We start from the raw sequence: 11,386 nt of genomic DNA, 5'->3' as shown, positions 1-11,386 counted from the left end.
CACGCCGCACAAATCAGCTTTCGTCGATATATTGGCACAGAGGAGGGGTTGGCTATCTTGGCATCTGCAGTTTTGTCATTACCCGCAGCCGCAATGTGCGTACCGTTTTGCAATGAACGTTGAAAAGGCACATGACATCAGTCATGCAGCCATTCTGAACTCCATTGACATGCTTCATCTCCCTCTGAGAGTGCGTAGTTTTGTCGAATCATTTTTGGAAGACAGAAAATTTGCAATACGGCTCAGCGGCGAAGCGGTCGGATCATTTGTTCCTCTCTGCGGCGTGCCTCAGGTATCAGTGTTGTCGCCGGCGTTATTTAATATTGCTTTCATCCCGCTGGCTTGGCGCTTACATGGCATCCGTGACATAAAATTTCTTCAGTACGCTGACGACATCACGGTGTGGAGTACTCACCAAGATCTCCGTACTCAGGAGGCTGCGCTTCAATCTGCCTTGGATGTTGCCTCTAATTACGCATCATCCATCGGACTTCAGCTATCCGTGCATAAAACAACATACACGCCAGTCGCCAACCGCTGGGGACGTCGTAAACTTGCTGCAAGTCCAATCCGTCCTTGTTTATCAGACACCCCACTACAGGAAAGTCTGAGTGTAAAAATCCTTGGCTTAATGATTCACCAGTCAGGACCAGCGACTGCGTGGCTTTCTCAGGCAAAAAGGCAAGCTATTCAGACTTTCGGTTTGATTAGAAGAATTGCTCCTAAAACGGGTGGCGCAGGCTCGTTCGTTGCACGGTAATTGGTGAGGGCAGTTCTGCAGCCACGTATTGTTTATCAAGCCCAGTTTCAACATCTTACAAGAGCCCAATGGGATCGCCTTGAAGCCGTGAACCGAGAGGCTATGAGGACCATTATTTGCCTTCCACGCAAAACACCGGTCATAGCTTTACAAGATAATGCACAGCTCGGTACCACTGACGAGCTGGTGCAGCGGAGCCGTGATGCGCGCAGCCTTAAGGCCAGTCTATCACATTCCACGCATGCACTGAGGACTTATGCAACGTCACACTCGATTCTTCAACCGCCAACGCCAGTTCTTCCCCCATGGAAGTTTGTGCAGCTCAGCGATAACAAGCGAACAGATAATCGCCGGCCAACATCTGCTAATTCGGCATCGTTGCTTCGCCACAAATTTGAGGAACAAGATGCTTGCCTGCCTGAAGGATCCATTGTTGTCTATGTAGACGCAAGCATACAAGCCTGTGAAGCAACAACAGCAGTTTACTGCCCGTGCAGACCTGCCCTGAATCAAACCTCTAGGTTTCAGCTTACGGAACCCCCTTCGTCCTTTTGTGCTGAGCTCGTTGCAGTTCAAGAAGCACTATGCTCCTTGGCTGGCATAAATATGCTCCCCGCGGCCCGCGTTGTCATCCGCACTGACGCCCTTCAAGTTTTCCTGTTGCTACGACGCGTTAGCCGCTGTCCAACGATATGTAAAGACATCCACCGGCTCGCGGCACGCGTCCCGCAGCCAGTACGCATTCAGTGGGTCCCATGGAATCTGGTTACCTATCAAATATCAAAGCCAGGCAGATTTAGCGAACAGTTTTGCGAATCCAAACTCATCACTGCCTAGGCTCCTTCATTTGGACAATTTTACCCTCCTTTCATCAAGAGAGGAACTCCTCCGGCGTCGCACACGTGCTCTCATTCCTCCGTGTGCGGTAACCCTCCCCCGCGGTCATACCCGTGAAGAGGAGGTTGCGCTTAGGACACGGAGCAAGACTATATAGACCAGATTCTTTAACCCTCGCACGCAGGCTGCCGGAGCGCTCCTACTCTCGACACCAGTCGCCATCTGTCGGCGCGCGCGGCACGTTGGACTGCGGGCGGGTCGCGCCGGCGGCGCGTAGAATGCCTGTTTACGTGTTCTTCGATTCCGTCGCTGATGCGCTCTATCACCTAACATATGTGGGTGGGTGCTGTGCATCACTACTCAGATTACCCCAGGCCGTACTACGGCTATCTGACACACATCGTTACACGCATATCCGAGGGTAGTCGATTAGGTAGGGTTCGGACTGGAAACAGGTACTTACAAGCACATTTCTGCCCCGGCGTGTCGTTTGTTGCCGCCTTTTACGTACGCTACTAGCTATGACAATTTGATGCATCAGAATGAAGATTGATTCGACTCGATGGTGCAGTGATGTGCAAGCTGTAACGGGATCGGCCAGCTGCAGACCGAAGGTTGTCCAGGTGAAGCGCGTGTTTTCGATCAGGAGTAGTCTACGACATCCATGCGATGAGCTTGCTCTTGTTCCCGTTAAACACATTTCGTGCACGGGGATGTAAGCACGACCGCTACCAATTTAAGTTGCTATTTCCACATCTATCTTAGAGGGATCGGCGGGTAAAGGGCTGACCGTAGCATTTCTCTGCTGTTGGTACCTGTCTGAATCACAGCAATATATGCACGATTTTATGACATTCTGTGACATTTGGCCAAGCGGCAACGCGATGCGGTCACACGCACCGAGAGCTTCCGAATAAAATAAACGCGACTTCAGGCCGCAGAATTAGTGAAATCTGGCCTCCCTGCCGATATTGATTCGGTCTTTCAATATTGATTCAAAATACACCAGCTTCCTCCAAGCAATCTCCCCCTTGCGCTGGCGGACGTGCGTGCGGTCATCTAGGACCATCTCCGACGGCAGCACCCCTACGTACGCATCGCCGGAGGTGAGAGCATCAACGGCTGCCGCACTCTTTCGCGGTGATGATCCTCCGCGCACGCATCGGCTGCGTGTGGCCTGGGAACGATGGGTGCGTCACGGAATCGCGACGAGTGATGTGTGTGACGGATGCGGTGCAGTGGAGACACTGGAGCACCTGCTCCTTCGCTGTGCCGCGTTCTCTGACGCTCGTCGTGATATGATCGTGGTCTACAGGATGCATGCGGGTTGTGCTATGTTTTTAATTGTCTCCTTTCAGAAGGGTGTCACGCGTCCAGGTGAGGCCAGTCAGGAGAATATAACGAACGCGAACGCTAACGCTCGCGCGAGCACCTACATTTATAGCACGCGACGAAAACAACTGAAAATGAAAATTTGTTTTGAAAATGGGAAAAGGATGCCGCAGTAACTGCATCACTTGTCGGTGGACACTTTAGCCGCGCCTAGAAGGTGTGCGAATAAAGGAGGAACTGTAAGAAAGCAAAAGATTCAACGTAGTCGTGGGCCCGGGAAGAATTTCGATCACCTGGGGTTCATTAGTATGCACTGACACCGCATAGTAAACGGGAGACTTGCATTAAGACTCTAATGTGCGTGAAAGCGAGGAAAGCAAGTGTATGCCATTTTTGCAAAAATCGGAGCACATACCCGCCCGAAGCCCTCCGCTGCGTTCTGGATATAGACTGCCAGAACCGAGACCCTCGTTAAGCAATTAGCAGATAAGGTAAGGGAAATGAGGGACTCGTTTTGACAAACTTATGAAGGGAGCCAACAGTCACCGAAACCAAGGTGCATAGGGGAATATTTAATTTCTTTTTTTTTTCACGAGGGTCTCGGTTCTGGCAGTCTTGATGCCATAGGTAGCATAAGAGGGCTCTCGCACAGTTTCCGCCCTCGCCGTTAGATGACGTTCTACGTCACACTCGCGGCATTACAGGACGTGCTACGTCCACCGCTATGAACGAGGGTGGCGCTGGTGAACACTCTCAAGTTTAGCTTACAAGCAAAAATATAAATACCCACGAAAGCAGCAGATTGGACAGCCGTCGCCGTAGCTCAGTTGGTAAGAGCACCGGACGCGATATTCCGAGGTCGTGGGTTCGGATCCCACCGGCGGCATGGTTGTTTTTTCTGCTGTTTTATAAGTAATTTTCTTTAAACGATAGATTAATCTTAGTATCATTATCCCACTAATTAGCACAACACATTATAAAAAAATGAAACATTCCCCTATGCACCTTGGTTTCGGTGACTGTTGGCTCCCTTCATAAGTTTGTCAAAACGAGTCCCTCATTTACCTTACCTTATCTGCTAATTGCTTAACGAGGGTCTCGGTTCTGGCAGTCTTGATGCCATAGGTAGCATAAGAGGGCTCTCGCACAGTTTCCGCCCTCGCCGTTAGATGACGTTCTACGTCACACTCGCGGCATTACAGGACGTGCTACGTCCGCCGCTGTAGACGAGGGTGGCGCTGGTGAACACTCTCAAGTTTCGCTTGAACCCAATAAGCATAAATACCCACGAGAGCAGCAGATTGGATAGCCGTCGCCGTAGCTCAGTTGGTAGAGCACTGGACGAGATATTCGGAGGTAGTGAGTACGGATCCCACCGGCGGCATGGTTGTTTTTTCTGCTGCCTTGTAAGTAACTTTCTTTACACGATAGATTAATCGAAGTATTATTATCCCACTGATCAGCACTACATATATGTAAAAAAAATTAACATAGCCTATGCACCTTGGTTTCGGTGACTGTTGGCTCCTTTCATAGGTTTGTAAAACGAGCCTCTCATTTCCGTTAACTTGTCTGCTGATATATATATATATATATATATATATATATATATATATATATATATATATATATATATATATATATATATATATATATATTGTAAACGTTATATTTCTATGACGTTGTTTACTGGGAAATAAGAGAGCAGATAACTATTTTTAAATGTTGCTGCTCTTGAACGAAAAATATTCAGAATAATTCTGGTTAAATCGCGTAAAGCTGCGTTTTTTACGCACATACAGGCCTATACTATACATAAACGCCATTTGTACGGTGCGTGTCATACTAAGAGGGAACACGGCTTCACGTTCGCGAAGCGCTGCCTTCGATAGCCGACGAGCATGGGCGGCGCCAGGGGCATGCGCAGAAAGGCCAATCGGCCGTGCTTACTGCGCATGTGCCTTTGCCGCCATCTCGCCGGCTGTCGGCGACAGCGTTTCGCGAAGCCGCGTTCCCTCTAAGTATGACACGTACTGTACATATGATTTTGCAGTCAAGGATACCTTTATACTGGTACTGTATTCCGCTGTGCCAGTCTCTGCACGCTCATGTCATTGGCAGCGCTGCATAGGCAGCGCTGCTCATTTTACCTCGCTTTTTCATTTTACAAAATCAATTCCTTGTAACTTTGCAGGCTGTGGTGGGATGATAATGTGTACTTTGAGGTATTTTTGTATACAGCGGAATGCTGTCCCCTTCATTGCATGATTTCAGGATTATGTGAATTTTAATTCTTATTGCATACAACCATTGTTAGAATCGTTTTGAAGCAGAATGTTGCGAACGGAGTGCACTGCGGCATCTCTCTTTTTAATTCAGCATCCACACATTCACATGAGCTCGCTCATAAATATGGAAAATAAGAGTTTATGGGTCAGTCTGCCAATACATAAGCTGATGTAAAGTATCCACTTTAGTGTGCAGAGAGAATTGAAGAAGAATTCATAACATTTACAGTATTCGAGTATATTGAACTATGTATATTTTTACAAAGTGGCAGAACGATGACTCATACGAAGTGTGTGTAGGTCTGGTGCATGCTGGCTGACCGAGTCCAGCATGGCAACGTCTTGACCTCCTGTGTGCCTTGTGCTTGTCTCGTGTGGTGTTGTACTTCATTGTTTTGCATGCCTTCTGCCCTGTAACAACATAACCATTAAAAAAATTATTTTTGCACTTGTGCCTTGTAATAAGCTAGTGTATGTGACTCCCATTACAATCACGCTTAAGGTTCCCCTCGTACTATATAGAAAATGCATATTAACGCCTTTTACTTGGCAACAAATTTATGAATTCCTTGTGAGGCACTGAAGACCGTTTTTTGTCTTACAAATGCAGTGGTGTACTAGAAATAAGCAAATCATTTAACATAATTTATCGGTTGAATTCATTTTAGTTGATCCCCGTTGTATTATTTTTGTGCATCTTTGTGGCTTACAAATGCTTTGCCATGTTTGTGATTTGAATGCCGGTGATTATTCGCTCAGACACTGTAGCTCGTATTCCTGTGCTGCTTAATCATGTACTGAAGCTGCATGCTCAAGTGCAGTTTGCTGATGTGCGAATAAATTCCTGGCACGCTGTAGTATGCGACTGCTGCTGTTTGTTGGTAGCTCCCGAACTTCGGTTTAGAAAATTAAAGTGCTGAAAATAAAAGAATAGGCAGGTGTGCTTTAGGTTAAAGAAAGCAGTGCAGTAGAACTTAAAAAAACACTTTATTGCAAAGTTCCACAACTGTACTAATTTGGCAGCAAAGCTGCAACCACTGCTCTTTCAACCGTTTCTTCATATAACAGGGTGTCTTGCAAGCTACCCTCTTCAGGCTCCCCAACTATTTTACTTAAAATCGTCTGACCTCTGAGGAGGAAAAATATTGTGGCCAATAATAATGGATAGTATATACGGATTGCTCACAGCAAGGAACTATTTGCTGCTGCAAATGCCACATTGAAAACAGATTTGCTCTTCCTTTTTAAGAGAGCTCATTGCTTCTTTTCTGGTCCTCTAATAAAAGTAGCTGCTGTTTTCTTGCTCTTCCATGAAGGTGTTTCCGGAAAGAGTGTGCAAGAGTCAAAATTTTGGATGTGAAGTGCATAAAATAAAATTTCATAAATTTCAGAAGAAACCCAAACTTTTATAGAATGTAATGCGATAGCATGACCTAATGTGTATATGACAAGTGAGGAAAGAAAATTATGGAGGGCACTTAAGACTGCTTACATGCTTTGAATGCAAAAGCAATGTCCCATTGTGAGTTTTGTTGCAGGGTTCTTTAAAGATTCTTTCCGTTCTTGTGAGACACCTACTCATTACCACACAGTCGTAAGGAAACGTTTACACTAGGTTCACTGCTATTCGCCAAGAAGTAACATTGTTTTGGGGCCTATGGATTGCGTGCTCGCCGAGCAATCTGAATGTCATTGGTGCAATTCCTCACACCTTTGGAATAAATTTTATTCTTCTTTGCTGCAGTCATTAGTATCTTATGGTCTACTGCTGACGTCTTGCGAGAGAAAGGTAACATCAGTGAGGAATTTCGTGCTGTGGGCGCCGACAGATGGCAGCTTTTGTGCTAATGGGACATATAAGGATTTCGTCTTAATAAACGCTAATCTGTACTGCATGTTCTGGCCGTATGCTGTTCCCATCACATCTCAGCAGCAGGAAAGGTGGTAGCATTTCCTGCCAGTTGCAGATATGGCTAGATTTGCTCTCAATAACGATGTGATGCCAAATTTGCTGTTGGGGAGGCATGGCATGGCACACTGCTGCGAAAAAATATGGCTAAACAGGTGAAGACTGGCGCCTTGGTCTACTCACGAGAGAAACGAGCCGATCCCTTTCACTTCCTTGCCATGCCTGGAGGCAAAACACTTACTGTGGAATGGCACCTCAAACTTTATTTTTAACGAGACATGGCTCTCTTAACCCCTGCATATCAGTTTCGCTGCACTGCAAGCCCCAGTCCTGTTGGACCTTTAAATGATATTGCATTTAAACTGCAATCACCATTTTGACAGCAGCATTGCTGTGGGACACCATTTTTACAAAAGCTTTTCGTAAAGGCTTCACTGACAGCGTGAAGCATGTAGCATCTAGCCAGTATTTTTTTTCTGCACTACGTGCAAGGTTGGCAGAACCCAAATAGAAAGTTTTTCAGAACCATCACCTCGGAGTCCACAGCTGTGATGTAGTAGTACTCAGTGTGGTGCCTTGGATAAGAAAGGGAGCAGTTGCACGCACTACTTGTTCAAGCTTTTTTCTTAAAAAATACTTTTAAACGTAGCTACATGCCTTGAACTGCTGGCTTCATGCTTTTGACCGTAGTTACATCTATTGATTTACACCAGCCCAAACTTACTGAGGACTATGGCAAACAGCACAGAACCAACCAGTGCTGACTTCGTGGACAAAAAAAAAGCAGTTTGAATGGACAAGATGCCACGCCTTATACATACTGAGGCGAAAAGATGTAATGCCAATGTGAACAGACCGCGTTATGAGCACTTACAGTGCCAACTAAAATAAGGGCAAATCATTACAGTAATTTCAGTGGCTCGTTTCTCCTGATTTCACCGTTTATTTCACAGTACGCCTGATAATTCCATGTTTTTTCCAGGTACATAGAATTCCCTTGACAATCCAGGTTTTCTGGGTCGCTAGACACCCTAAACTTGTGGACTTGTGAAGTGAGATTCCGTGCCAATGCGCACCGACTGCATGCTAGGCACTCTCTGTACTATTGCTGTTCTGTCTAGACCGTAATGCCAATTTTAGTCCATGCTCTTCCATACTTTGCTAACTTTTCGATCGTATACCTGATTTTTCCAGGTGCACAAAATGTCCCTGTCGTATGTAGGTTTTGAGTTTACTGGACACCCTGTTTAATGAGAGCAGGCTTAAGGTTACCCAGTCCGGCACAAACAAGGACCATATCATTGTTTTTTTTATGTGACTGGAAGTGCTTCTTTAACGATTCTGTAAGTTTTTTAGCCTATTTATTGCTCGCTCCACATGAATGCGAACAGATGCAATACGCCTGGTTGCGGTGACCTCTGTTTCAGTCGCCTGTTTTTTCCTGCAAAACAAAATGTGACATTGCATTTGCTGAACATTCTGCCATGTTGCATGTGAAATAACACACACCTTTCATGAAAGCTGGAGTATTGAGCCGGACTCCTTGCACGAGTAGTTCATCATCAAGGGAGAATCCTCTGTCTGCCATAATTTCATCACTTCGCATGAAATAATCCCCGATTCCACTCTCTCTCTGGTGATGACCTTGTCAGAAGCGCGGCCGCTGTACACCTTCGACACAATGTGTGCATTAGGGGCAATTGCTACCAGAAATTTCACAGTATTATGCGCTTTCTATCTGCTTTATGTTTGTGCTCTTCCCATCACCTTCTTGGGGCGTTGCAGCATTACTTCTGTGCAATCTATAATGCACGTCGTGAAACCATATTCACTTTCAAGAAAGGATGATGGCATGCTATCCCTGATGTCTTCTTTTGGCAGCCAGGTTACAACCCATTTCATTATTTTGCAGAGCACCCGAAGCATGCAGCGGAAGTTGTTCCCCACACTGGACACTGATAACTGAAATTTCCTGCCTAAATGTTCATATAAAAGGCCAAGGCGAAGCCGCATGGGGCACATCAGCAGCTGGTGAGCACGCGTCAATACACTTCCCTTTTTAGCGAATGCCGATACTGCTTTAACAAGGTTGTGGAATGCAGTTTGCGAGATACCCGTGTACAAAAAAATGTCATCAGTGGAAAGCATCTGCACAAATGAAGCTCTGTGCAGCCCAGTCATTGGCAGTTGTGCGTAGCAGTGGTCCTCATGGCCCTCATGCTCCAACTGCGTGGACTTGTGTTTTGGAACCATAATAGGAAAGAAAAGGTAGGGGAGACAGAATATCAGAATCAAGGCACCAAGAATGAGGTTGTCAGCATGCGGCTTCAGCCATGCTCTAAATAGCTTAATCCAGGCAACCAACTTCCTTTTTGGGTTGCAAATCAGAACATGTTTGGAACACATGCACTTGTGTACCAGACGACTGGCGGTCTTAAGTTAAATGTTCTCCTTGTTTCTCACACTACTACATGCAGTAAATCAGTAGCTGAAATGGCTGCACACATGGTGATTGTGTTTTCGTGTTCTTCCATATTTACTCATGTAATGAATGCACTCACATTATGAGCGTAACTTCTAGTCAAAAGTATTTTTCCTTGTCATAGTGATTAATGAACGAACCCTTCTTTTGACACGCATTGGCTGCTAATGGTGGTGAATGCTAGCAGCCGCTCTATTTTTAAATGCTGAAACAACTACGCAATACTATAAAGCACCCCCTGTCAAATGTCAAGGCTACAACGCTTCGCCCTATGGAAATATGTGTCTATAAGTGTGTTCCCAAATGAGTCCGAGGACAAATAGGGTTTCTCCGTTTGATTTGCCGTGTTACGGACTGCATCAACTTGTTGAAGTTGGGCTTCACATTGAATGCTCTGAGCTGAAGTAGAGGAAGCTCTAGTTGTGCCCTCTTTGGAGAACATGATGAAACACTACGCAATCTGTCGGTGTAAGATAAAAGCGGTTCTTTACGATCTCGTGTATGGAAACTGTGCTGAAGAGCACGTTTTGCTTTATTTAAAACTAAAGTTGTACCGGACAAAGTATCTAGTCCACCAGCATACTCTCTGTCCTATCTTTACCACTTCCAATTTGTTTCTCAATATGTTACCTCACAGAATGAATGCACTTCCCAAATTTCTGAAGGTTTTTTGGGAAATACAGCGCTTTCATTTTGCAAGTAAATATGGTACTCCATGTTCATCATTTAAAGACAACGCCGCCTATTCATTTATATTCTTTACCTTCGCAAATTCAAGTTACCCACTGTAAATGCGACTAAAAATGCAACACCCAGATTCTGAACACTATAGCAAACACTTTTTCAAGCAACAGGTATGGTTCTCAACAAGTATCTGTGACTCTCGGATTGTTCCAGGTTTTTGTTCTCATGATCTGAGCTGCACTGGAAACTTTTTGACAAAAGGTTGCACGTGCTTTTATGCACCACATTACTTTGAAACAGCTAAAGTGTATCGGTTGCCCAGTTTTATATTTGGCAGACGGGACGACCAATAACGAAAATTGGTCGGGAAGCCATTCTGTATCCTGGAAGGGATACTTCTGACTGCCTACAAAGGAACCAGCATAGCTTAAAGATATGTAATGTCAAGTGCACATGATTGCATAGATTGGTAATGAAGCGAGACCTGTATGCAGAGGAGTAGCATTTCACTCACTTTGTACAATGTACCCGAGATCTTGTCCCACCATTGAGGCCAGTAGCAGCAACTGTCTGTGTTGCCTGAAATTACACTTTGGTCATGAATGCTGAACCACCATTTATAAGGCTGAAGTGAATGTAAGCAAAATGGTGCAATTTCTTTCTCCTACCTAGTCTTGGCGTGTAGTTGGCAATCCCACATCGACATCTCTACTAGCACTACCAGTTTTTACCAGCTGAAGTAAGTAAAACGGGCAGTTTTTCATCTCTATGTGCAAAGAGCCCATTGTCGCTCTCACAGTGCGAGAATGTAACCCATGTACCTTGCACTTCCAAGTCTATGAGCTCGAAAAGATTCAAGCCGCCATTATTAACCTCTCTCTGTCTCCATGCTGCGGGCAGATGCATGCTCCAAAAGAAGCAGGACTGTCCTCTGTTTGTGTTGTCTGAAAGTAATCGCACGATAAGGGGGGTTTTAAAAAATTAAAACATTTTCTCTCCTAAAGTTTGCTCTTTGCAAGATGAGACAAGGCTTTTTTGGAGTTAAGCTAGACTGCTATACTGGCACTAAACATGCTGCATATGAAGCTGTTCCT

This window comes from Amblyomma americanum, chromosome 1 (genome assembly GCF_052857255.1).
Source record: "Amblyomma americanum isolate KBUSLIRL-KWMA chromosome 1, ASM5285725v1, whole genome shotgun sequence".
Lineage (NCBI taxonomy): Eukaryota > Metazoa > Arthropoda > Arachnida > Ixodida > Ixodidae > Amblyomma > Amblyomma americanum.
This window is presented reverse-complemented; position numbering follows the sequence as displayed.